Consider the following 27,704-nt stretch of genomic DNA (forward strand, 5'->3'; position numbering starts at 1 on the left):
TTTGTTTTTATTTCTACTGCCTTGGGAGATTGACCTAAGAAAACATTGGTACGATTTATGTCTTACGGTGGTTTTCACTGGCATTTCCCTAACCACGATTGGTAACGTCTTTTCATGTTCTCATCTGCCATCTGTACATCCTCTTCAGTAAGACGTCTGTTGCTAGGCTGTTCTCGGCTGTTCTGCTGCTGGCCCTTTGGCCAGAGAGAGCAGGCTTTTCTTGGGGCTGTTTCTGTTTGTGCCTGTTGGTGTGTCTGACTTGGCTTCTTCAACTCCCAACGCCGGAATGTACGAGGCCAGGGAAACCCAGGGAGCTCTCTGCGCTGTATCTTCTTGGGTCTCGAGGACCCTAGCCGGATGCCTCCTTCATGCCCCCTTTCAGAGTCTCCTTGTGTTTGCTTTAGACCCAATGTGCAGAGTTTTTCTTGTCTTGACAGGAGGAACAGGAGAAGCATGTCTGCTCCGTCTTCCTGGAGGCAGGAGGTCTGCCACAACTTTGTGAGCAAAGAAGGAAATCTTGGACTTGCATTTACGACTATTTCAGTTATAATTTAAATCACAAGCACGATTTGAAATTTTCCAGCTCCAGTCTCAGGATCGAAGACAGACATGATATTAAATGACTGTAGAGACCACCCACCTGTTTGAGGAAAGGGTCATCACCCCCGCACTTGAGTGAACGGCTCTTGGGGGAAAACACGTGCTGTGTAAGGCGCTTTAATTTGGTCCAGGGAGGAAGGCTTACCTGACATTAACCCCTGGATGTCCCTCCTGAGACACAAGAACTGGCAGCAGCTATGACTTTATAAAGTGAACCACTGAGCGCTGTAAACGTCTCCCAAGTGGCAGCGCAAGCGTTTTGAAAACAGCAGAACCGGGTTTATACACAGCTTTGCTTCTACCCGTCACCTGCCCAATCACGTTTAAAAATGGAGGCGTGTGGGCCTCCCTGGTGGCGCAGTGGTTAAGAATCCTCCGGCCAGTGCAGGGGACACGGGTTTGAGCCCTGGTCCGGGAAGATCCCACATGCCGCAGAGCAACTAAGCCCGTGCGCCACAACTACTGGGCCTGCGCTCTAGAGCCCACGAGCCACAACTACTGAGCCAGTGTGCTGCAACTACTGAGCTTGTGCTCTAGAGCCTGCGAGCCACAACTACTGAGCCCGCGCGCCTAGAGCCCGTGCTCCGCAACAAGAGAAACCACCACAATGAGAAGCCTGCGCACTGCAACTAGAGAAAGCCTGTGCGCAGCAACGAGGACCCAACACAGCCAAAAATAATAAATAAATAAAATAAATTTAAAAAATAAAATTAAATTAAAAAAATAAAATAAAAATGGAGACGTGTAACCACCAGATGTCCAGGAAAGACTCTCAGGATCACCAGCCAAAACCTGGTTCTTCAGATGAGGAAACTGGGGTTCAGAGGGAGCACGTCCCCCAAGGAGCGCCTGGTCCAGGCCTGCTGTCCCCACAACACATGGCACAGCATGGCCTGGTGGATTCCCCTCAAGGCTTGTGGTCCTGAGGCAGCGGAGACAGAGCCCAGCAGGGTGACCTCAAGAGTGAGCCACATTAGCCGAGGCTGAAGGCTGCTCCGCTTCTGACTCAGAAAAGCTGAAAGGAAAAGCCTCAAAAGCAACACACTCTTCCCAAGTGGCTCACCTGCGCCCAGAACAATGCTCAGATATTTAAAGGAACACAAAGAATTCAGCCCCGACAATATAAAATCACAATGTCCGGCATTCAATCAAAAATGACCAGGCATGCAAAGAAGGAGGGAAATAGGACCTAATGAGAGGGGGGAAAAAAACAACTAATAGAAAGAAATGCAGATGTGAGGCAGATGTGAGAATTAGTAGACCAGGATGTTAAAACAGCCAGTACTGATAAAACCACAGCTCCAGAAGGTAGAGGAAACAGCAGCAGGTGAAGAAGACACATGGAGTAAATGCTGAAGGATCCAACTCAATAACACGGAGATAAAACACCGTGTCTGAGACGAGAAATACGCTGGATGGTGTTAACATCAGAATTATACATCGCAGAAGAAAGGGCTCGTGAACTTGAAAGAGAGCAATGAAAGTTGTCTAAACCAGAACAGTGATTGGAAACCTACTGTCATCGATTTAAAAAATGTCAACAACCTCTTCTTTAGTAGAATCTTTACATTATTCCTCTTCTTTTTGAAATGCTACCAACCACACAGAGTAAGGTTATATATGGCCCCCAATGGGATACCTTTTTTTGATTGAAGGACTTTCATTGATCACCCTGTCACATCTTTACAGCACAAGAAAATGCATATAAATGGAAATTTAGATTTTTTACTGTGACCTTCAGCACTGAGGTTATACAAACTTATCTTTCAGGTTGAGTTATCATTGCAATTATTATGGCTGTATAACTGGTTCAAATAGCACAATTACAAATTCTGATAAATTATTAAATGTAAGAAGTAAAATTGTATTAGAAACACATCTCTGAGTAAGCTGGAGGGGGCTGGTGGTCTCAGTACTTTAGTTAAAGCTTTCCTTTCTCCCTGTGTTTGGTGCCCAAGAGCTGTCCACCTGGGGAGGGGAGGGTCTGCCTGGCTTTGTAGAGCCGGTGGGGGGCGGGGGGAGATGAAGAGGGAGCTGCGGGCAGCCCACACTCCCCCTCGGAAAGCCCTCTAAGTGTGCACAGTGGGTGCGCGTCTTGCTGCTTGAAGACCACTGTCCCCACCACCGCACAACCAAACCAACGGGCCTTTGTGCATCCCAGGTGCTGCACAAAAGGCCCAGGATCCAGGCGCTCGGGGCCTGCCTGGTGCCTCACGTTCTCACACCGCCCTGGGGGCTGATCCTGGACAGTCCCAGAAAAGGTCCCAGGAGTTTCTGAAAGCCCAGGACGGGCTGCACACGAGGGGAAGGCCAGGTCCCCGCAAGGGGTGTCAGGGCTGCAAGGAAGCAAAGGAGGTTCTCGGGAAGCCTCTGCAGAATCCCTCCTGGCACCAGGAGTGCACATGACGGATGGGAGAACTGGCCTTGGAGAGGGCAGGGGCACACTGGTGAATGATGTCCACTCCTGGAGGGCCTGGTGGGCCTGGGGGGCAGCCGGCGAGACAGAAGGCACCCCAGAGCCTCTCGCTGCACCTCGCGGCCTGAACCTCGCATTTCCCCCCCAAGTCCGGCTCACCCGGAAACTCGGGCCGGGGGACATCACCTCCCACTGGCACAGTGCCATCTGGTTCTCACCGCACTGGCTCACTGCACTCATTGCCTCAAATACAGAAAGGGTTTAAATGAAACCCTTTCATTTCTTCCATCTTTGTACTCACGTACAGCTTCTTTGGCTCTGAAACCTGCCAGCCACTGAACCGAGACGCAGGGTTCAAAGTGTGGTATCTGGGGTGTGTTTCCGCAAGCGTGTTAATGCCTGGGCCCAGTTGAGAGGAGTGGCTGGGTCTGGGGCTGCCGCTCAGCTCGGGACCCCCCAGGAAGCCTGGGCTGAGGATGGGACCCGGCCTCTGAGCCTGCGTCCCGGCTTGAGACCAGGACTGGAATGACCCAGGCAGGGCAGAGCCTCACTCATAGACACAGCCCTGGGGACTGCTGACATACAGGGTCGTTTCTGCTCACATGTGTGGCTGAGATGAATGGAAAACAGCTAATCTAAATAAGTGATAGATAGATAGATAGATAGATGGGAAGGATAGATAGATAGATGAGAGACGGATAGATAGAGTGAGTGAGTGAGCAGACAGACAGACAGAATGATGGACCAAAGCAGCCTCCTTTGTCCTCCTTCCTGAAGACACTCTTCCTACAGCTCCTGAAGTTCAACAAGGTCTGGCTGAGGGTCTATCTGTTCTAAAAGAAATGTCTCATTACTGACGAATCAACATCAGGCATGCTGTTTCGCGCACGACCGGGGTACGGCCTGCCGTGTATCTGCCTGAGAGACACGTGGTCCCCCTGCCCGGAAGGGAAGGGTCTCATCACCACTGAGATGCCTTCACAAGCTAGCGGCCAGCTCCCAGGGCTGTGAGTCGCACAGAAGGCCTTGCTGACCCACGTGCCCTGCCCCAGCTGGTCCTATGCTGTGTGGAACGGCAGGGTCGAGGGCCACTGAGGCAGCTGGAGATGGAGGCAGACCTGGAGGATGCACACTCTACCAGGACTGGACCTTCTGAGGGTCTGAAAGAAGATGGGGAGGTGGCAGTGGGACAAGAACAGGCTGTGGTCAAAGGGGCAGGCTGGGCGGGCCAACACGGGTACCGTCACCCGTGTGATGAAGGGACACCACGATGGCCGGGGGAGGATGGCCCTTCTGCTGCCTGGGCGCCCACAGGGGGTCTACGCAGCCCCTACCTCACACTGCAGACAAAATAACACTTTCCCACGGGCTGCAGAAATAAACATGAGAGGTGAAACAGTCATCCTCTAGGGGAAAACCTAGTGGGACTTCATGACCTTGGAAACGCACAGATTTCTCATCAGGACACGAACAGCACTGCCCATAAAGGAAACCTGGGTAGCTGGGACTGTATCAAGGACAAAGAAGAGGGAAAAGGCAAACCACCGGCTCAGAGAAGACGTCTAAACACCCGCTCGCCGAGGACTGTCCAGAGCACGGGAAGAACTCTGACAACCAGCTAGATACAGACGGACCACCCGGGGGGAAGCGGGCAGAGATGTGAACAAGCACCTCACACCGCGGATGCCCAGAGGCCGTGGACAGGACGACGGGCTTGGCCTCGTGGTCACAGTGAGATGGCCACACGGTGAGTCCTCTCCCTCACCCAGACTCCCGTTCCCTCCATGGGAAAGTGCCAGTCAGAGGGTGGGGCGTCACCCAGGGCACCCCGTGTCTTCCCCTCTTCAGGCCCCCAAGTTCTGCTCTGGCCACAGGTTAACGCCTGGCTCACTCTCCCGTACGGTTTAGAGGTATTTTCTGGTAGTAGAACAAGATGACTACCAGTTACTCTATAGCTGCCATTAGAGGAATTCAGGAAACCCTTTGTTCACGGAACACAGCTCAGAACTAGCGTTCTGCAACATAGTTTAGGGGAAATGCTATGCTGGTTGGTAAGGCGTGTTCTCTGTCAGAGGTATGAGAAAGATGTACGTGCGTCCGTAGATGCATGGGGGGTGGGTACGACACTGAGCAATGGGCCAGGGCGGTCCTGACGGCAGCCCAGGGGGACCTGCTGCGTCAGTGCAGGCACAGAGAGGACAGCTCTGCCCCGAACCAGAGGCGTTTTACTCCTAAAATAGTTCTTTAGGGAAAAAAAGGAAACTTGCTCAGAATAGCATCTAAAACACCCAATTAACGATGCGCTCTCTCCGACAGCAGGAGTTTGAAAACAGGAAGCTGAGGTGTGTGCGGTGGGCAGGCTGCCTGGGAACCAGCACTGCACACAGACCGGGCGTTCCACGGCCCACCCAGCTCTCAGGAGGTGCTGTTGCTTCGTTCACTCCAGCAGCTGTTGAGCCAACTGCGATACACCCAGAAGGTCCTGGAACCTTGTGCTACGGACACAAACTCCCCTGCTTAGAATCTGCTCCAGAAATTCAGGTTTGGTTTTGTCTCTCTTGATTAACGAGTATATACTGTTTATCAGTAAAAAAATACACTTACAGTTACAAAGTACAGTCATTAGTGACATTTTTGTAGAAAACTGACATTGTTATTGTAAACCCGAAAGTTTCAGCTCCCTGACATTTTATCCATGAAAACTATTTATTTGCTTATTTTTGTTTCTTAAATATAAGATTTCTTAGAACCATGACTATTCGTCCCAGCAAAACAGACTGTATTCACTTGGGGAAGAGGGTCGTGGTTAAGCTGTGGGCACCCAGCGTGAGAGGCAGATAACGTCCCGACACTGTCCACGTCATAATCCCAGATCCCGTGAACACATCACCTTCCACGGCAGAAGGGGTTTTGCCAGCGTGGTGAAGGTTAAGGACTCTGAGATGAGGAGATTGTCCGACCATCCCTGCGGCCGCAGCTAACCACATGAGTCCTAAAGGCAGAGAGCCTTTCCCAGCTGAGGTCAGGAGACCGACCTGAGGAAGACTAGGCCACGTTGCTGGCCCTGAGGTGGAGAAGGCAACCCCAGCCAGGGCGGACACGGCCTCCAGGGGCTCAGAGTGGCCTCAGGTCACACGGCACAAGAGGACAGGGACGTGGGTCCCAGGACAACAAGGAAGTGAATTCTACCAACAAACCGAGTGAGCAGGGAAGCGGCCCAGGACGCAGGGGAGCCACAGCAGCTGCACTCTGCTTGACGCCTGCCGCCCCCTCCACCCCCTCCCACCACCCCCCCCCCCCCCCCCCGCCAAGGCCTCTGACCCAGATGACACTTACGCTGCTTTCCGCGCCTGGCTGTGGCGTCTGCTTGGGGGGCAACAGAGAATCAACACACACTAGTCCCCAAGGGGCTGAAGGGTGTCCACTTTCGGCAGAACCACCGGTGCACCAGGCCCGCGCCCTCTCTTCCTCGGTCCCCTGGTCACAAGGAAGTCCCCCCCCACCGAGGCCACCATGTGAGCAGGGAGGGAGCAGGCGGTGTGGCCGGGTGAGACTGTGGGCATTCGGGCCACGTCCTCCTGCAACTGCCCTGCATCCCCGGCCCCTCGGGCCGATGTCCCCGTGAGGACTGAGCACCACTGTGCACACCTAACCTGACGGCCTGGAGGGCTGGACGACACCGAGGTCACAGTGGGCAGCTCGGGCCACACGGCAGCTCGGTGGCCATGTTACATGTCAGTCTCCACGGAGGCCCGGCAGCGGGCTGCACAGTTCCAGCAGCGAGAGGACCGAGTCCTCTCCACCACACTCCGAGGCTTCTGACCGAGCTGCCCTGAGAGCAGTTTGACATGGGCCTGGGAGAAACGTGGCAAATGTTTTTCTAACAGAAAAATAATTTCTTTAGTCTAAACATGTAACCTTACTAAGAAGAAGAAAACCCGATCTCATGAATAGCCAGGTGACTGAAAAAGATTTCGTGGTTCAGAAATAGGCCCTATGTTACATGCAAGAGTATAATACATTATATTCAACGACAAGGGGACGAGTATGAGTCATAAGTACCGGGATGATTAGCTGAAAGGAAATAAATCTACGGAATACTGACTTCCTAACATAAAATTCTAAATGGATTAAGAGAATTAAGGGTGAAAACTCAAGTCATTAATACTAGTGGGGAGAGTAGAAAGGAGCATTTCTCAAAGCTCTGGAGAGAGGATTCTCTAGGCTTAAAGAAGATAAAAGGAATTCACACAAGGAAAGATCAATAGATTCCACTGCATTAAAATTTCACATCTCTTTATTACCAGTGTGATGCAATTAAGAAGCTAAGAACAAGCTGAAACGATATTTGCAGCGAACACAACAAAAGAGTGTCTTTACTACATTAGGAGACTGTGAAACTCAATGGCAACACTAAGTCACAAGATAAACAGGTAACTATCAAAAGAGATAATTTGCAAAAAAGGAAAGCAAAGTGATTTTAAAAACATATGAGAAAACTTCCTCTGCTTAAGATGTAGAAAATCATGAGAGAACGTTCCTCCCATCCTGAGAATAATCTACCAAATCATATCTTTCTTTGGGCCCAGAAAAATTCAGGTCCCAAGAGAACCAGACGGTGAGCAGCCCACCCAAGGGAACAGAGGCACCTGAGCCGCTTCACCTCTGGCAGAGATCAGGGGGAAGGAGAAATGAGCTCCAATTTCAACATGTTTCCAAGGGCTGAGTGTGGGTTGGCACATTCCAGGGGGCCTGGAATTGCTGGAGCCCAAATCTGAGGAGGGCTGAGGGCAGGACAGAGGCTGGAGGGCTTCCGCTCCCCCCGCACCCTGACCCCGTGGTGCAGGATGCAGGAGCAGGTGGCTGCCGCTGGGAGGGAACCAGACACTCCCCAATTCCAGGCCCCTCTTCCAGGCAGAGCAGAAGCCTTAAGCCATTAGGAGGAGAGCAGCAAACCCGCTTGTCCTCAGGGTCACGGGGAGAGGGGGAGAGGAAAGCCCCTCTTTCCCTTCTGCCCGGGAACTAGGAGAAGACCCCTGCCTCTAGGGTAAGAGTGGAAGCCAAAAACACCTGCTCCTGGGGAAGGAGAGGGAGGCCCTGGGGTTCAGGATCCTGCAGTGACACAAAGCAGAGCCCGGCGGCTGGGGGAAGGGGTGGGAAGGCTGAGAAGACCCACCTCAAGTTCAGGCACATGGGCCTTGATTCCTCTAAGGCTGGACCAGAAGAATGAAGACCCCCTTCCGCCAAACAAGCTTGCACTGGGTACAAGCAACAGCAGTCCAGTGCTGGGGGAGGGGCCAGGGTGCAGAAAGAGACCCTTCTGCGGTGTAGGTGTGCAGAGCGCCAAAAGCTAAGCGTGGAGTGGGAACATAGAGTAACCCCTCCAACCCCCGGGCACCACACTGCACACAGCACGAGGCCACCACCGCTGGAGGGCACCAACCGAAACAACACACCCCGACCCACACTGCTCCTGCCTGGGTTGCCTCAAACCCACACCCTAACCCAAGAAGAGACACGCCCATTTCTGGGCAGGATATTTTTTCCCTCAGCCCCCACTGTTCTTCCACAGACAATGTCTGACATTTAATAAAAAATTATGAGACTCAGAAAAAAGCAAGGAAAACAACCCACTGTCAACAAATAAAGCACTCAATAGAACTAGATTCAGAGATGCTAAGTTGTTGCCACTGCCAGACAGAAAATTTAAGTAACTCCAATTCTTATGTTGAAGCATCTAGTGGAAAAGGTGGACAACGTGGATGAAAAGATGGAGAATTACAGCAGAGAAATGGAAACTATAAGAAAGGCTCAAATGGACACATAAGTAATAATAAACATGCTTTCGGAGGTGACAGATTCTTTGACTGGCTCATCAGTGGAATTGACAGCACTGAGGAAAAAACTCAGTGAACAGGAAGATGGGCCAATGGAAAGTATCCAGTATGAAAACACAGAAAGAAAAAATAAAACAAAACAGTCTCTAAAACCATCAGGCAATAGCAAGCAGCCTAACATATAGACAGGTGGGGTCACAGAGTAAACAGGGGCAGAGAACAGGTGAAAAAGATGTATAAAGAAACAAATGACAGAGGACTGTTCAAAATTAATAAAACATGGGACTTCCCTGGTGGAGTGTTGGTTAAGAATCTGCCTGCCAATGCAGGGGACACGGGTTCAAGCCCTGGTCCAGGAAGATCCCATGTGCCACGGCGCAACTAAGCCTGTGCGCCACAACTACAGAGCCTGTGCTCTAGAGCCCACGAGCCACAACTACTGAGCCCGTGAGCCACAACTACTGAGCCCGTGAGCCACAACTACTGAGCCTGTGCTCTAGAGCCCACGAGCCACAACTACTGAGCCCGTGAGCCACAACTACTGAGCCCGAGCGCCTAGGGCCCATGTTTCACAACAAGAGAAGCCACCACAATGAGAAGCCCATGCACCGCAACGAAGAGTAGCCCCCGCTCGCTGCAACTAGAGAAAGCCTGCGCGCAGCAGCAAAGACCCAGCGCAGTCAAAAATAAAATAAATAAATTTTTTAAAAACCCCAAAAGCAAACAACACGAAACAGAAAATAATAAGTCCTGGTGAAGAGGTGGATAAATCGGAGCCCCTGTGTACTGTTGGTGGGAATGTAAACTGGTCCAGCTGCTTTGGCCAACAGTCTGGCAGTTCCCCACACAGTAGGATGCACCACCCACCAACAGCAGAACGTGTAGCGCTTTCAAGTGCACACAAAGCGTTCACCCAGACAATCTCTATACGGGGCAATAAAACAAATCGCAACAAAGCTAAAATAACTGAAATGATTCAAAGTAGGTTCTCCAGCCCCAAAGAAATTGAACTAGAAATATATAACACAAAGATACCAAGGAAAAATGGAAATACTTGGAAATTTTAAAAACACACTTCTAAATAACCCATAGGTGAAAGAAGAAATTAGAAGGAAATTAGAGAAATATTTTGAACTGAATGAAAATAAAAGCATGATATATCAAAACATTTTGGACACAACTGAAGTGGTAAGAGAGAAAAATTATGACAGTAAATGCTTGTATTAGAAAATAATAACCATCTCCAATCATAGTCTAATCCTAGTGTAAACTTCCATTTTAAAAACATAGAAAAATTACAATAAAGTAAATGCAAAGTAAGCAGAATAGAAATAATAACGATGTTAGTAGGAATCAATAAATTTGAAGACAGATACACAAGAGAAAAAATTAATGAAAGGGTTTTTGAAAATAATAATACTGACCAATGTCTGCAAAGACTGATCAGGAGAAAAAGACAGAGAGAAGACCACTGCACACCTATTGGAATGGCTAAAACAAGGAGCCTGCCCACACCAAGCGTTGGCGAGGGTGAGGGAGACCGGGACCTCTCAGACATGCTGGTGGGAATGCAAATGGTTCAACCACTTTGGAAAACACTTTGGTAGTTTCTTAAAAAGTTAAACACACACCTACAATATCATCCAGTCTGGGTGTCTGCCCAAGGGGAGTGGAAGCATGTGTCTGTACAGAGATTTGCACAGGAATGCTCCTAGTAGCTTCCTTTGTAATAGAAAAACGTGGAAGCAACCCAAAATCCAGGCGCCAAACTAGGGTACATCCATACAATGGAATACTGCGCAGCAAAAAAAAATAATAATAATAAACTATTGATGCATGCAACAATAAATCTCAAAACAATCATGCGGAGTGGAAAAGGCTAGACCTAAATAGAAACATACTATATATAATTGCATTTAAATGCAATTCTAGAAAATATAAACTAGTCTATAATGACAGAAACAGATCAGTGGTTGCCTGGCGACATGGTGCGTTGTCAGGGGGAATAGGAAGGAAGGGATGCAAAGACGAAAGAAAACTTCAGCTGTGATGGTCATGTTCACCATCTTGACTGTGGAGACGGCTTGGCAGGCGTATACATGTCAAAACTTACCCTATTTAACCATTAAAAAAAGAAGTTTCAAAGCCATAGATAATACACTAATTGGTGGTTTTGGTAGCACTGATGAGACAGGTTAACTGGTATGGTTCTTTTGGAAAGCAATATGATGATATGAAATTTTAAATCTTAAAAGTGCTGCTAACTTTTAACCTAGGAATTTCATATCTCGGATTCTATCCCAAAGAGGTCATTCTAAATACAGAGAAAACTTTACGCTCAGAAATGTTCAATGCTGTGTTACTTATAATAGTGAAAACCTGAAAAGAACCTCAATACCTATGAATTAAGTTGCTGTACAAGGAAATATCATGCTTAATAAGAATTATTCTAAAAGGGAAAATGAGTATCTCATGTAAGGGGAAGAGACAGAAAACAAAACTGTAATTGATAGGATGATCATAAAAATGTAAAAAATACCGAAAAAAGGAAAAGGAAGATATTCCAAAATTTTAATAATTTGCCTTGTGGGTAATAATTTACCTTGGAAGAATGTGATTATTTTTTATCTTTTTTCTTTTCTAGATATTTTTAAAGTTCCCATAATGAGAATGTATTTGTTTTATGAAACTAAAAAAAACAAAACTGTTTCATAGGGACTCATCCATTGGTGGTACAGTGGATATGACTCCAAGCTCCCAATGCAGGGGGCCTGGGCTCGATCCTGGTCGGAGAACTAGATCCCACACACGAGCCGCAACTAAGGAGCCCACGTGCTGCAACTAAGGAGCAGGTGAGCTGCAACTAAGGAGCCTGCCTGCTGCAACTCGGACCTGGTGCAACCAAATAAAGAAATAAATATTAAAAAACAAAACCACAGGGCTTCCCTGGTGGCACAGTGGTTGAGAATCTCGAACACGGGTTCGAGCCCTGGTCTGGGAAGATCCCACATGCCGCGAAGCACCTGGGCCGGTGAGCCACAACTACTGAGCCTGTGCCTCTGGAGCCTGTGCTCCGCAAGAAGAGAGGCCGCGACAGTGAGAGGCCCTCGCACCGCGATGAAGAGTGGCCCCTGCTCGCCAGAACTAGAGAAAGCCCACACACAGAAACGAAGACCCAACACAGCCAAAAATAAATAAATTAAAAAAATTAAAAAACAAAAAAACTAAACAAGACCACAAAGCCTGTTTCATAAAGAAAACACAGCCAATGGTCTTCTGGAGCTCAGAAGGCATCACTGTCCCACCAGGGCCCTGAGCGGCGGCTCAGGCTTGCGACGGGGCAGATGCTGGGTGGCCTGGGGGCTCCCCGGATGGGGAGGAAACCACTCCTCCCTCGTCAGTGGAAGGTGTGGACCTGGTGCCTGTGTTTCTGAGCCTTGCCTGTCACAGAAGAAGCCGCCTCCTCTGTCTTCTCCAGGTTTTCTCAGCAAGTATTACAACCGCCCCAGCCTGGTACCATGACGCCACCGCGACGAGGAAGCCCGCGTGGGGCTCCGGGGCTCTTCCTAAACTAAAGTAACAGCCCTGAAAATGTGGAAAGGCAGGCGCTGAGGCCAGCTTCAGAGCTGGGTTCCCCTTCCTTTGGACGAACAGAAACATAACAATAAATGAATGAAGGGATGACAGCCAGTGGAAGGTCTTCTAGGCTAGGCAGCTCCGCTTCACAGAGCAGAGGCGATGCATGGGAGTCAATGGTCGAAAGAGTTTAAAAAGCAGTAGGGCAGTAAGAAGCTCTTTCAGAGGATGACAGCCCTGTTTAGACCGGCGATTCCGGCTGGATACACCCACGGGGGGCGGGGGGACGCACTACAATGGCACGTCATCAGTGGGCCGTCGGCAGCTTGCCAGGTCCCCCTCTGGGGCGCTGGGCAGGCTGTGGACTCTCCAGTTGGCTGAGACTGTCCCCCCACCCCCGTGTCCCGTGGGGCCTGATCCCACAGAGGCCCCCGTGGAGAAGCGGCAGCAATGGGCTTGGTGAACCACCCCGCGTCCCTCCCTCTCTGTCTGGTAAACGCCGCCAGAAGGTCCTTCTGGCCTCGGGTTTTGCCTTTTCTGCCCTGAGGTCAGAGCACAGTACAAGCCAATTCTGCTTTTTAATAAAACTCTGAAGTGCAGGCATCAGCTACACCACCAGGGGCCCTGCCCTCAGATGAACCTCAGGCTAGACGTGCAAAACCGCGGCAACGCCCCTCCGTGCTTTAGAAATAGTCCAACTCTTCCTGAACGGAGTCCATCTCCGGAAGACAAACGACCTACAGAAAGGTCTGTCTGGGGGGACCTCAGCATGAGTGTGACGGGTTCCAACGCCCTTCCTGTTCCGACCCACCCCCGTCATCCACAGGGAGTGCCAGAGCTCAGGTGACACCCAGTAGCACGACGCAGACACACGCCCCTCCGGACCACCAGCCTCCTCCCCCGGCCTTGTCCCCCCGCCCCAGTGCCCACCGCCCACCACCGGCGGACGCGCACACAGCGTTCTCCCAGGCAGGAAGGCCCGGGCGGTTCTTCAAAGCCAAAGTCACACTGGGTCAACCAACCACCAGGGAGGCAGAGTTCTAGGAAAGGCAGCGGCTCAGAGAGACTGTACGTCAGCTCACAGGGCACGGAAAACGCCCCTCGGGGTGCGATAACGCTCACCTAGCAGGGAGCTGCTGACGGGTGCAGCTGCAACCTCAACATCACCAGCCCACATTGCATGAAGGTTACCTGAATCCACGAGGTCTCTCAGCCTTGAGCCTTCCGGACCTCCCTGTTGAGTCCCAGCCTCCATCCCGAGTGGGACAGAAGCCCCAGCGTAGAACGCCTTCCCTCCGCCAGGCCTGGGCTTCGCTTTGAGCCAGGCTGCCCCTGACCCCATCCTCTGTGGCTCTGGTGTGGTTTCCCACGACTCCCCCCGTCCACCACCTGTCGGCTGTGCCGCGTGGAAAGCGACGACCACGGGTCTGTCCTCAGGTGTCCGCCTGAGGTGTCTAAGGGGCGGCAAGTACCAGCCCAGCGCCCGAGGGCCTCGCGAGCACCCGACAGGGCAGGCCTGTGGAGGGTGGGGGCAGGGCGGGCAGCACATGGGCCTGGGGCTCTGAAGCACAGCTGGCCATGGGGTGCGGGACCCACAGCCGGCGCCTCTGAGGCAGAAAATGCACCTGCTCGAAGGAGGAAGACTGGGGATGACAGCCTCAAAAAGAGGTACTGTCGCTGTGGCCCGAGTCCTGGACGTTCCCAATCCTGTGCTGGACAGGGCTGTTTCAGGGTCTGAGTGGAAACGTAACATCGCCACCCACTTCACATCTGGTTTGATTGTCTGGAAACTAAGGAGCAGGGAAAACCAAAAAGATGTGGCATCTGCCCTGAATGGGATCCCCGGTTCACAGGAGCCCACGGTCCAGATGAGCCGCCAAGAGCGTCGGCAGGACGCTCACGCTTCTCTCGCGGCAGCGAGTTCCACGATCCGGGGGCTGACGTGGAGCTCTTCCTTCTTCCCCAGCTCCCTGGCCACGGGACTGCCACCCGGCTGGCCCCATATTGTCAGGTAGGACCTCAAGGTGGTGGATCTTCCCAGGGTCGTCTGCCGGGTAACAGGACCGAGTCAGGTGCATGTGACGCTTGGATTTAACAGGTGAGCCCTCAGAGCATCCCAAGGAAAGAGGCTTAGATACAGATGCACACGGGCCTCGGCTAGGAATGAACGCACCATCCTCTGCGCATTCATCTCCTTTCTGAAATCCCCAGAGCAGCTCGTATGAAGGCCGGCCTTCCGCTGGCAATGCTGTAGAGAGAAACGGAAGCCACGCCATGGCCAGCTCTCCTTTTCTGCTGTGCTGCGCCCTCGGGAACTAGGCTAGAATTTACAACTGATCTGTTCAAAGGCTTAGATCTCCTGAGAATATCCTCAAATCTACAACTTGGGTTTTGAACCAACGGCAGAACCAACGGCAACAGTATTTACAGCTGTAGCCCCACTTACACAGCCTCCCAGGGAGCCGCCTTCACAACTCAATACACATCAAAACAGTTTACGTTTGACCAAATTCCCTGTGATGCTCTTCCCACCAAACCCTGCCAGCCCCAATCAACCTCTGACTTTCTCTGAACTGGAGACACCGAGGCACAATATGCAGTAACACCCGCTTCTTTCAAGGAAAAACGTTGGAAATCAGATAATAAGCTGTAACACTTGAGTTCCTGGCGTGAGAAGCAACGTCAACGGACAGACTGTGATTCTTGATTAAGTTTTAAAGAGAAGACAGCATCCCTCCAAAGGGCAGGAGGGAGCCGTGAACACACCTGTTATTGAAAAAGAAAACAGGGCCCAGGAGCCCCCTTCACCCCACCCCAGCCAGGACGAGGGAGCCGGCGGGGCCTCCCAGCTGTGCCCGGGGTGCTCGCCGCACCCAGCACTAAGGGCAGGCACAGCCAGCATCCCTCCACCCCACAGCTGCCATGAGGACAGGCTCCAGCTCTGAGCGCGGATCAAAGAAACCCCGTGTTTAAGAAGAGAAGCCTAGTGCCCTGAGGGAGCAGGCCCAGCCCTCCCCCAAAAGCACTCGGGAGCACAAACGTACAAAAGGCAGATGGAACACTTTCTTCCGTGATGCCCTCTGCACAGGTAAGATAACATAGCCCCTCCCCCGCCCCTGTGAACTTTCCGGCTACATCTGTGTGCACACTAAATGCAGAAGCCAATTCAAATGCGATAAACCCCTGCAAAAAGCCCTCAGGCCCAGCTGAGTACAGCAGAGCCCTGCAGCGCCCGAAAGCGAAGCACTTACACCCGGAGCTCCTCCGCCTTCATCTGGCCCTGGGAAGCACTCTCAGCTCCTCGGCGCTCAGCCCGGCTTGTGCAATCAGCTCTGAGGGTTCTGTGACTCAGCAAAGCGCTCAGCTCCTCTTTTCAGATGGAATTTACCACAAGGTGACTACATCCAGGGGGAGGGACCAGCTCCCGGCCGTTTCTAAGCAGGATCGCTAAGCTCTCTGGAGCTGGAGCCGGAGCTTGGAGATGCTACCCGCACGCAGGGCGTGCTCCATTCAGAGGCTGTGGGGATGACGCGGGCGGGGCCGGGGGAAGCGATGCCATGTAGATGGGAATCTGAAAGCGGCTTTTCTCTGTGCTCACACAGGAGGGAAACCTGGACTCGGCTGGTCTGGCCACATCCTCCAGGAAAAGGCGAGTGAAGGTCGGACAGGTGATGCTGACGGCTCTGCCCACGACGCTCCCCTCCGTGTCCGGCACTGCAGGACGGCACTCCGGCCCCTTTCCCTTAGAGAATCCCCTCTGGATCCATGTAGCTATAAGGTCAGTAATGTGAACTTCCACTTCAAGGGTATTTTTGTTTTAATGGTGAGGTGATAGAAGGCATTAGTATCCATTAAACTCTGAAGAATGAAAACACAGAAATGAATCAAACACGGCCAGCACGAGTGTGATGGGTGAGCGCACGAGCTCGCCCTCCGTCATTCCAGCCATATTCCGTAATGACCCTGTTCGGGAGAAGCAAAGTGCAACCTCGCCGGTGCTCTAGAAAAGGCAGGTTCTCCGTGGCTTCCAAGCTGCAGGGCACTCAGAGTCCAGCTGCTCTGACTGGTCAAGGAGACAGGACTGGGGTGCAGGGGCCTTGCACACACTGCCCTGCAGGACAGACGCTGAGGCCGCACGGGAGTGTGGGAACCGAGGCCCCACGAGACCAGGACATTTGCCCACGATCACCCCACTGGCAGGGGCTGGAGCCGGGATGCAAACTGGGGATGGGGAGAGGGCTGCGGCTCTGGAGACCAAGATCCAAACCCTGCAAGGGGCACGCCTGGGCCCTGACACGAGAACGCCCCCACCCTGTGTGGTCTGCTCAGGCCCCATGCCTGGCCCCATCTCAGGGCAGCTCCACGCAGGTGAGAGGGAGACAGCAGGTGGTGACCCTTTGAAAGTGCGTGTGCTTTAACCCGGAAACGTGGCTTCTGAGAATGTATCCTGAGGAAGTGATATCGTAATGGCGTTTGTACAGGTCTTATTGAGCAGATACATTTATAGCACTTAGCCTGTGCCAGGCACTGCTCTGAGCACCTTAAATAAAACTCAATTAAGGATAATTATGACAACGTTGCCCATAACACACCAGTGAACAGCTGGAAGCCTCCTAAATGTCCAACAGGTATTTACAGAAACAAGGGACACACGTGAACCCCAACACAACGGCACTCTTTAACGTGACATGAGTGTACGTACTGACATGGAGACACATAAACAACACAGTGTTAAGCTTTTTAAAAGCCAGCTGTAACATGTGTGTGGTATGACTTCATTTCTATGTTTAAAAGCAAGCGTGTGAACTAAAGACAGACACACAGACCAATGGACTCGAATAGAGAGCTCGCATACGTGGTCAAATCATTTTTGACAAGGGTGCCAAGACCATTCATTAGAGAAAGGATAGTCTTTTCAACAAAGGGTGCTGGGAAAACTGGCTATGCACATGCAAAAGGATGAAGTTGGACCTTACCTCGCACCATATACAAAAATTAACTCGAAACAGATCAAGGACCTAAATGTAAGACCTAAAACAATAAAACTTTTAGAAGAAAATATAGGACAAAAGCTTCACGACGTTGGACTTTAAAATGATTTCTTGGACACCAAAGGCACAGGTAACAAAAGAAAAAAATGGACAAATTGAACTTCATGAAAATTTTTAAAAATCTGTGCGTCAAAAGACACTATCTACAGAGTAGAAAGGCAGCTCGTAAAATGGGAGAACATATTTGCAAATCATAAATCTGATAGGGGATTAGTATCTAGAATATAGAGAGAATTCCTAAAACTCAACAACAAAAACACAACTAGAGTAAAAAATGGGCAAAGGGCTTGCATAGACATTTCTTCAAAGAAGACAAAAAGCCAATACGCACGTGAAAATATGCTCAACATCACTAATCATCAGGGAAATGCAACCAGACACCACCTCACGTCCATCAGGATGGCTACTAGAAACACATAAAGCAGACACGACAGTGCTGGCGAGGACGTGGAGAAATGAGACGCCTGTGCACTTGGGGCAGGGACGTAAGGTGCTGCAGTCTTTTTGTGCGTGGACATAGTATAGTCCTCCACTTACTTAGGACTTTTTTTTTTTTTTGCGGTACACGGGCGGGCCTCTCACTGCTGTGGCCTCTCCTGTTGCGGAGCACAGGCTCTGGACGCGCAGGCTCAGTAGTTGTGGCTCACGGGCCCAGCCGCTCCGCGGCATGTGGGATCTTCCCGGACCGGGGCACGAACCCGTGTCCCCTGCATCGGCGGGCGGACTCTCAACCACTGCGCCACCAGGGAAGCCCACTTAAGGCTTTTTAAAGTGTCTTTCAAGGAAGCTGTATCATTTTCTCCAACAGGTTTTGCACAACTTTTGACACACTTATCCCTTGGGTGCCAAGTATGTGCACTCCTATCGTGAAAGGCATTTGTGTGTGTTAGCGTCACTGTCGTCACATAACCAGCAGGACGAGGGCTGACAGGAACACTATTGATTCTTTTATATTGACCTTGTGCCAGCAACGTGCTGAAATTTCATTTGTTCCAATAGTGGTTCATTTCTACATTCTCTTGAGAAGGGCAGTTTTGTCTCTTCCTTTCCCATCTTCATACTTTCACACTGTTTCTCCCACGTTCCTGTGCTGGGTGCGACCTCCATACACTGTTAAGGAGAAGTAATGATATTTGCATCTTCCTCTTGTGTTCTTTCTTGAGGAGAAGGGCTTGGTCCCCCATCACGTACCACATTGCCGCAGGATTCTGGTAGGTTCCCTTTATCAGGTTAAAGAATGTATCCGCGTTGCAAATTTGCTAAGCGCACAGTTTGTTTTTAAATTGTGAATGGGTATCGCAATTTATCAAACGCTTTTCCTGCATCTGTTCGAATAATCGCAGTGTTTTCTCCCCGTCCTTCCGGAGCTGGCCTGTGTCTGCTTCCGTCCCACCCCACCCCAGGATCACCTGCCTGGACCCATCTTTCCATTCCTCCTGACTGGGCCTCAAACGAGGGAGAGGCACAGACCTGGCTCTTCCAACTCTCCCTAAAATGTTTTCCGCAGCCGAAGGGAGCAGACAGAGACACGGTCCCCGGTCACCTCTTGGTGCTGGTGGGTGCTACGGTCCACGCTCAGGAGGGGTCTGAGCACTGCGCCAGGGCCGAGTCCCAGTTCCTCCAGCAAAGTCGTGCCTCCTCTTTCCTATCCCACGTGGGCATGAAGGTGCGGGCCCCTGGCCCTGGGACAGCAGCCCTCCTCCCACCAGTAGCCACAGCCCATGGCTCCCAGCTTGGCCGGGAGAGCAGGAAGGGGCAGGGGGCGGCCTTCTCTTCTGACTCCCAGATCCATTCTCCCTCCCTCCTTTCTCTCCCTCTCCCTCCCTCCCACCCTCCCCTGTAAAATGAGCCGGGGAGAATTCCGGTTACTTCCATCCTGCATTCTAGGGCGTGTGGGAAGGAGAGAGTCTCTATCTTTGTTGGCTGTCTCGCCAGCAACTCCATTTACTTCTTAAGCAGCAGCTCTACCCTGACACAAAAAGCTTTAAAAAAATGTCCACTTCCCAATACCCTCTGGTTCTCCAGGTAAAGTCAGCTTTCTCCTGGAATCTGAGCCCCATGCGTGAGCCCGGCAGGAAGAGTGGATGCACGGGCAGTGGTGGAGCCTGGGAACCCCGGCCGGGCCCCTGCTCCGAGCCGCAGCTCCGACTGCCCACCTGCCTCTGCCCTGCGGCAAACTTGCGGCCGCCACGCCCATCCTGAGGCCCCTCTTGCAGCTTCCTGGAGACCGCGCAGCTCCAGTGCCATCCTTGAGGTCAGACCCCCTGAGGGGCTGCCCTCCAGGCCTGGGGAGGGGACAGCGCAGACCCACTGGGAGGGACAGACACGGAGGCCGGAGCCCCTTGCTTCCTCCCCAGGACAGCTTGATCACCCGCGTGTGGCCGTAGTTACCGCGTACAACACCGGCTTTCCTTCAAAATACATGAACATTGGTGTTTTCAAGGTCCCTCCTGACCTGGACAGGTGACCATTCACACCTTCATCCTCAGTAAACCTCCCTCCAGGAAGGAGGAAGACCTGGCCAATCTCAGCTCACATCAAGGCAAGACGCACCCTCCGCGGGCCCAGGGTGAGCCAGGGGACGCTTCACCCAGGCCACCACCCGGCCCGCTCCTGGGACGCCGACCTCTCTGTTCGCCGGGCCCCAGAGCACCAGACGCCTCCAGAAGAGAGCTGGCTGGGAAAGAAGGGCTCTGCCCCCTCCTGCGGGGAAGTCCAGCAGAACCAAAGAATGTTCTAGCACGGGCACCGCAGCTGAGCCATGACACGAGACAGAAGCTGGGTCGTCTGGAGCTGGACCGGTGGCTCGTCGGTGGAATTCAGGGCTGAAGTTCTGCTTCCAAGCGCTCCTCCCATCGGGACCAAACATGTCTTTCCAGCAACCTGTGTGTCCCCGCCCCACTGCTTCACGTGGCTGGTTTTATGAGTCCTTCCACACACGCCTCCACATAAAAGCCCATGTGACACACGGAGCACGCAAGGAGGACGGCAGGGAGCATCTCTGCGGCTTCACCTGTGGGTCCAGCGTCTCTGAGCGTCGCCTCCTGAGCGCGTGTGGGGCGCCTCCGTCCCCGGGGAGGCAGCGCCCTTGCTCGCTGACCTGAGCCTCGCCGCCCTCCGCCCTCACGAGGCCACGCACACCGCGCACCTGGGGCCCCGGCACACCTGTGCCCTCTCTGCAGGTAACACAACCCGGGGCGTTAACTCGTTCCAGAGTCCCTGTCAAGCGCAACATCAGAAATTAACTCCTCGGCCCCCAGTTTGCATTTCCACCCACAGATGCTAAGCAGATCCTTCACCAGGTGGAAGCAGCCTTGCACCTGAAATCATTCCCAATCTGCACCCAGGCCCTGACCACGCCCATAGGCCTGCTGCTCTCACAAGGGTCCGAATCCCATCGTCAGCAGACCATGAGGCGCACTCGCCGTCACGCAGCCCCAAGGCACCTGCGTTGGGCCCTCAATCAATAACCTGGGAAGGGTGGAGGCGGGGCTCACACGCAGGTGCTAGGACGGAACCCCTACCTGGCCCAGAGCGGCCCGCAGCGTGGTCCTCCTGCTGGGGCGCCACGCGACCCCCTCCCTGTGCTGCAGGTCCCCCACCAACCCGTGCGCTGAACACAGCACCACTGTGCTCGGCGCTAATGGGCGCGTTTGTCCGAAGCCACAGGAAAGAATAGGCGCATTCAGGCCGGTCAGTGAGGTGGGCGTTTGTCCCAGGCTGGAACCGGACAGAACGCCCTTTTCATGGGATTAAAAACACAGGACACAGCTGCCCTTGTTCCCGCCATGGGTGCCCAGCCCCAGGGCCCACAACCGGCCGCGTGAGGAAGAGGGAGAGGCCTCGTGTGAGGCCACAGACAGGCCGGGGAGGCCACACGCGATGGCCGGGAGGGTGAGTGCCAGCTCACCGTGCCAGCGGGGGTGCGAGTGCTGTGCTCTGTCCCCTCTGTCCTGAGACAAGCCAGCGAGGCAGCGTCCGGGCGACGCGGGGTTCCTGCTGCATGCATGTCCCTCTGTCCATCCTCCCGCAGCTCGGCTCCAGGGGGGTCCACCCAGAAGTGTGCACAGCAGTGACCAGCTGCCAGCAGCCCCCATGTGGTGCCCCTGCGCGCCCCTTCCCTGGCTGTCCTTCCCGGCCCTTCCTGTTCCCTGGGATCCCTTCTAAAATACACGCCCCACACACGGCCCTGTCCTGGGGCTGCCTTGCGGGGGGAGGATCTCATCCCAGAGAGCTGGTTCCAGCCGCGGCCGTGGACGGCAGCCTCGGGGGGATTCTGGCACCCAGGGTGGGATTCTGGAGCCCGGGGTGGGATTCTGGAAGTGGCTTGCTCATCATCCAGCAGGGCAAGTGCCCCACTGCTGGTGGACACGGGCCCTCGGGTGCAGCAGCCTCATTGGTGGTGGATGGTGACAAGGGGCGGGTGGGTGGTGGGAACAGCAGGGTCACTGCAGGCACTGTGCAGTTAGCCAGCAAGGTGGCTTTGCACAGAGGAAACGACAGGTGGACAAGTGGATAAAGAAGATGTGGTTTATATATATACATATGATGGGATACCACTCAGCCGTGAAAAGATGGGCACAACTGAAACACAACTGGGAGCTGGTGCTCACAAGGCAGAAACCATGGGGGAGGAATTCGCCTCGTCACCGGTCACCAGCTCTAAGACACGTCCCAGACCCCCGGCCCACGTGATGATGGGGTATCGCCACCAGGATCAGGAATAAACGGCCCCCAGTGCCTCCCCAGAGGCCCGCAGCTGTCGACCACAGTGACCCCCGGGGGAGGCTGCGGATGTGGGGTCTGAGGGGACCCTGACACCAAAGGACCCTGAACGCCATCCTGGGTCCCCAGGTGCAGAGCCATGACGGGCATCCTCGGCAGCCACGAAGCCTGTGTGACAGGTTCCTGGATGGAGGAGCAGGCCGGCCATTTGGGAAGGTCAATCAGAGGCCTGGGATGCCCCCAGCCCCGCCACAATGGGCAACCAGAGGGGAAGTCAGCACCAGAGGTGGGCCCGCTGTGCCACGTGATTCGCCTCGACGGCCCCCTCGGTCACACCAAGGGTCGTGAGCACCTGAGACGTGGCCGGGCGGGGTCTCCAGCGAGCTGGATGCAGTCTGCTCACCGACAGTCGGCCAAGCCTGGGAGCTGACACATGGCTGCTGACCTGGCCCGAGCCTTCTTCCTAAACCCCACCGCAGCGGGGGTCCATGCCATCTGCTCCCGCAGGAGGGGCAGCAGCGGTCCTTCGGGGCCTCGCCCAAGGCTGGGCTTCCCTCCTGCTCTCCCCATGGTGGACACTTTGGGACCTTCTCTCCTGACGGCCCTCAGACCAGCTCACGTCCACTGTCTCGCAGGCAGCATGCTGGTGGGCCCGGCAGACGCCGCGAAGGCCCCAGCATCCTACATGCGTGCGGGGGAAGGGGGGTGGGATCCCCACCGCTGCTCCGGTGCCGGCGAATGGCGGTTTCACTGCACGTCCCTGAATCCCGTTTGCACTTAAAGGCATCACCTTCTTGCCGCACAACGTGATATCCCAAATCCGACAGAACCCGCTGCAGAAGGGGGGCACCCATGTACCTTAACCCGACATCAAGAGACCCTGAGAAGACCGTCAATAGATCAAAACTTAGTGCTGAGAAAATACAGGACTGACTGATGCGTGAGAGACCCTCTCCACAGATGCCAAAGAACGCCGCGGAAAACTGTACCGACCAGCCCAATGCTGACTTGCGTTTATGCAGCGGAGCGGCCTGGTCACACACCCTCGGAGAGACTGGCGTCCTCGGGCATGGAAGGGCCTCTGTCCCAATCTGCCAGGGACCACGGCAGCCTCCCAGAGTCCCATTCGTCTTAGCAGCCCCCCTGCCCACCCCCCGGGCTGGGAGCGCCTTCTGTCTGCAGGCTGCCCTGCTGAAGCCTGAGAGCTTATGCAAAGTCAGGTGGAAAGCTGGAGGAAGCGTCCCGGAAGGAGGCGTGGAAATAGGTCACTGCACAGTGACGCCCCCGTGGACGCCCCTCCAGCAGCCCGCCTCCCTCCACACGCTGCCAGGCTCAACCAGAGTCTCTCCTCCCAGACAGGAGCCTCCAGCCTGCACCACCTGCTCTGTGAAGCCCCTGTGCCCTCGGGGATCTGCCCCCCTTCTAGCCCCTGACCGCATGCAGGCGGGGGACCCCGGCTCCAGGGGATGAGGCCCAGGTCGGACATACGCTGCACGGAGGGATTCTCCCCAATTCAGAGAGCTTTTAGCTACAGGAACTGCTGTGCGGCCAAGGCCTGGAGAGTCAGCCCGTTTCAGGGCAGCAACCTGGAACATCTGCTCTCGCGTCGCGAGCGGCGGGGACCAGCCTGGGGGTCTGTGAATGGGCTCTGGCCCAGCCGGGCACCGACCACGGGCTCGGTCCTCCGAGCGCTGCACGCGGCAGAGGAAGCAGGGCCAGTCCGGAACGGCTCCTGGGGAAGAGCCATCAGCAGAACTGCATTTTTTACTGTATCTGCTGCTTTTGCTTCTTTGCTTTGCTTTGTGGCCACGCTGCACGGCTTGCGGGATCTTAGTTCCCCAGCCAGGGATCGAACCCGTGACCCCTGCAGTGGAAGCACGCAGTCTCCTAACCACTGGACGGCCAGGAAAGTCCCTTTATCGGCTGCTTTTCAAAGAAGTGTCCTTTTGTTGTTTTTTTTATACGAGTTCCTCTCCCTTGTTACAGGGAAGGACGGGTGTGGGCAGCACACAGTCTGGCTGGTCTTTGCACACGCGCGTGGGCAGAGCCCGGCCATGTGCTGAGAGTCGCGTGAACACAGTTGGTGGCATCAGTAGGAAGACCCTATCCCTCCCGCTTCTCCCCAAGGACCACAGTCACTGGGTCGGGCCCCCTCCCGGGTTGCGAGTCTGCTCTCTGAGGGCTCTCGTGAGGTTGGCAGGGGTACAGACACTTAAGTTCTAGAGGGTTCTCTACACGAGGAGCAGGGGAGGGCGGCCCATAGTTGCGATTGATTGAACCAAGCGTGGACCCAGCGAGCAGCCGGGCGTGCCCCGCCGTCACCCCGAGAGCCCGGCCAGTGGCACCCGCTCTTCAGAGCACACACCTGGGCTCCGGAGGTGAGAGAAGAGGCCCGGAGCCACCTTGGCCACCAGGAGCGAGGCCGGACTGGACTCAGATGCTCGCGCTCGAGCCAGGCTTTGAAAAGACAGACACTGACTGCCCACAAACAAGCAGGCGACACTGGCCAAGGACCATCAGCCAGGGCGCTGCCGACCCACTGCTGCAGCTGACGGCGCCCGGCGGAAAATTCAGCTTGAATTACGAGCACGTGCTACGGAGAGTCAGGGAGAGAGGCAGGTGCCATCCCACCAGGGGATGTTGGCACAAGACGAGGGGGAGGGGTCTGAGGGCCGGGACCCCAAGGGGAGAAGGCCAGTTGCTGGGTCCCTCAATGCCCCAGTGTCGGGCGGCACAAGGGACCGCATGGGCTGCAGACCCTGGCGGGAGAGAACAAGGGAGCAGCTTGCTACCCTCCTGCAGACCCGGGTCCCAAGTTCAGACGGTATTAAAAAAAAAAAAAAAAGTGAGGGTTTCCCTGGTGGCGCAGCGGTTGAGAGTCCGCCTGCCGATGCCGGGGACACGGGTTCGTGCCCCGGTCTGGGAAGATCCCACATGCCGCGGAGTGGCTGGGCCCATGAGCCATGGCCGCTGAGCCTGCGTGTCCGGAGCCTGTGCTCCGCAACGGGAGAGGCCACAGCAGTGAGAGGCCCGCGTACTGCAAAAAAAAAAAGAAAAAAGAAAAAGTGAAGCCAGAGTGGGCATTAATTAAAAGCAAGGTGGGCAGTTCACGGCTCGGACCTGCCGGTGGCACACCAGCTTGCTGACCGCAGGTGCGCTCACCTTCCTTCCATCTGCTTCCAGACTTGACGTCATCACAGCCTGTGGGCTTCTTGGCAAAGGCTGCTTTAATTCCCTCCCAAATCTTGCCAAAAAAAAAAAGATGTTGGATTTTAATTGATTCACGCCACTTCGCAAGCCAACTGCCCTGAGCACTGCTTCGCAAGACGAGTCGCCCCCGTGCGCGTGGCCTGTGGGGACAGCCGTGCAACCTCTGCACGACACCCTGCGGACGTGCTCACCGATGCACCACCCCCGCTGAAGAGAGAACCCGCGTCAACCTCCCAGTTAAGAGTCCAACCTGCGCAACTGCTGCTCTGGCTCCAGGAGAAACAGAACGAACTAAATAGACACCAGCAGTCCCAAGAAATCTGCCCCAGCGAGCCTCAAAGCAGCCAACGCCCTGCAACACACCCAGAGGGTCCGCCTGCCTTCCTCGGGGGAACGTGGGGTGCAGGACCCTCGGAGGACCTGGCCCGGGAGCTGGGAGTGAGGGGCGCGGCCTGCTTCCCACGGTGCCGTCTAGGGTGCCGCCCTTTCTCAACTCTCTTCCCGACTTCAGCTCCCTGACCCCACCTGAGTGGATGCTGCAGCCAGCCCTGCCTCCACCTGACTCACAGCTGGCTTTGGGCGTCGGCTCTGCAGGGCTTCTGCGCTCATCGGGCTGCACGCTGGTGGCTCTGTCTGGACTCATCCACGCCCCGCCGGCCCAGTCAGCTCGACAACTCATCCGCCCTGTGTCCACCAGCTCTCTAACCGCTGGCAGGGCCTCCCGCGTTGGCCTGAGCCCCTGGGATGAGAGGTACCAGAAACATTAACCGAGAAGCTCTTCCCTGAGCTTGTCCACAGAGGAAGCTCCCTGGTGACTTGCCCCGCATGCCCTCACTTCTAAGATTCTTGGTGGACAGGGTGACCAGGAGAGAGAGAGGTGTCCAGCCTTTCCCAGGCATGCCCCTCACATGAACTGCACCCTCCCCAGAAACGCTGCTAGTTTCTCCAAGCTGTGGTTGGCACTGGCGCTGGCACTGGGATGAGAAGTTGTTTTAGGGTGTGGACACCTCATTCCACATCCTCTTGCAAGTTCACAGGGTAAGGTTCCCTGGTCCACCTGTGGTCATTCCAACTATGGCCTTGAACTCGTGACAATGTGGCCTCAAGGCTGCAGCCCCACTTTAAGGCGGCTTCTTGTGCTCACTGCCCCACCCTGGACGGAAACCAACATCTCCAAACCATCTGCAATGCTCCATGGGAGCGAAGAAGAGTTTCAGAATTCCTTTTCAGGTAACGGTGGGCTGGTTGGGTCAGAACTCACTCACTCACCTCCCAACTAAAGGCAACAAAGATGCTGAGACGCCACAGTCCCGGGACCGCCTGGACGAGAGATAGCACATTATGGAAAAACTAAGGCAGCCTTTGCCTAAAGCCAACACCTCCTGGGGACAAGACGGGACGGCGTACTTGCTCCAGTGGGGAGTTCCACCAGTTACCCTCCTGGGGCTAAGCTAGGACCAAAGGGCTGACCCTCGGGGGCTATTCAGCTGTGCTCACCCCCACTGCATCCACCACCCCACTCCACAGGGCTGCAGAGAGAGCTGCCGTGAAGGCAGCAGCCCCAGGAAGCCCAGCCCTGAGGAGTGCGCACACCAGCCGGTCCTAGCGCAGCAGGAGCCTAGAGGGGAACAAGGGCCTCCGGGCAGAGGAGGGGTCTGGAGTGGTTCCCAGCCAGGTGCCCCAGCTGCCCGGCAGGCGTGAGTGTGACCCTCTCCTAGAAGAGCACATTCACCCGAGGTCTCAGGGAAACCCACAGACAATTGTTCAAGGACAGCTAATGACACCAGGGAGGGCAGGGGACACGACAACTGAGAAAGAACCAAGTTTACAAAACAGAAAGAGACCCGCACAGACCTCAGCGCAGAATTAACAACTACCGATCACAGAACAGCAACCCTCGCTGGGTTTTAAATAGGCTTTACTTTGGGGGGAAGCTTTGGGTTCACAGCACATCTGAGCAGAGGCCCCAGAGACCCCTTCTCCCCCCTCCCCACGGTCTGGTTCTATTGTTTTTAAAGAAATAAGTTAGAAGCTTGAAAACAACTTCATGGAGTAGAAAACGACAAGACGTAGTATCTTAAACATGAATAAAACAGAGAGCACTTTAGAAAAACAAATATAGTAACTGGAGTTAAGACACAATGGACACCTCGTAGCATAAGACTGAACTAGTGACTGGAAGATGACACAGAAAACATGACCCAGAAATGAGCATAGAAAAGGCAGCACACAAGAAGGAGAGGCCAGCGAGGCAGAGATAAGAGAGGTGAGAGAGGCAGAGATAAGAGA

At 54.2% G+C, this 27,704-nt stretch overlaps 1 protein-coding gene across 28 annotated transcripts in view; it reads right to left on the minus strand.

The window, feature by feature from the left end:
* Positions 1-27,704, minus strand: part of JAKMIP3 (Janus kinase and microtubule interacting protein 3) — a 105,077-nt gene that overhangs the window by 66,930 nt on the left and 10,443 nt on the right. Inside the window, exon 1 of one of the 28 annotated variants that reach the window (XM_067708988.1) lies at positions 15,681-16,210. The exons of the other annotated variants lie outside the window; for them this stretch is intronic. The gene's annotated coding sequence lies outside the window, so the exon portion shown is untranslated. Of the gene's footprint in view, positions 1-15,680; positions 16,211-27,704 lie in introns of those variants that run through there. 28 annotated transcript variants of the gene reach the window in all.

This window comes from Pseudorca crassidens, chromosome 16, assembly GCF_039906515.1.
Source record: "Pseudorca crassidens isolate mPseCra1 chromosome 16, mPseCra1.hap1, whole genome shotgun sequence".
NCBI classification, from domain to species: domain Eukaryota; kingdom Metazoa; phylum Chordata; class Mammalia; order Artiodactyla; family Delphinidae; genus Pseudorca; species Pseudorca crassidens.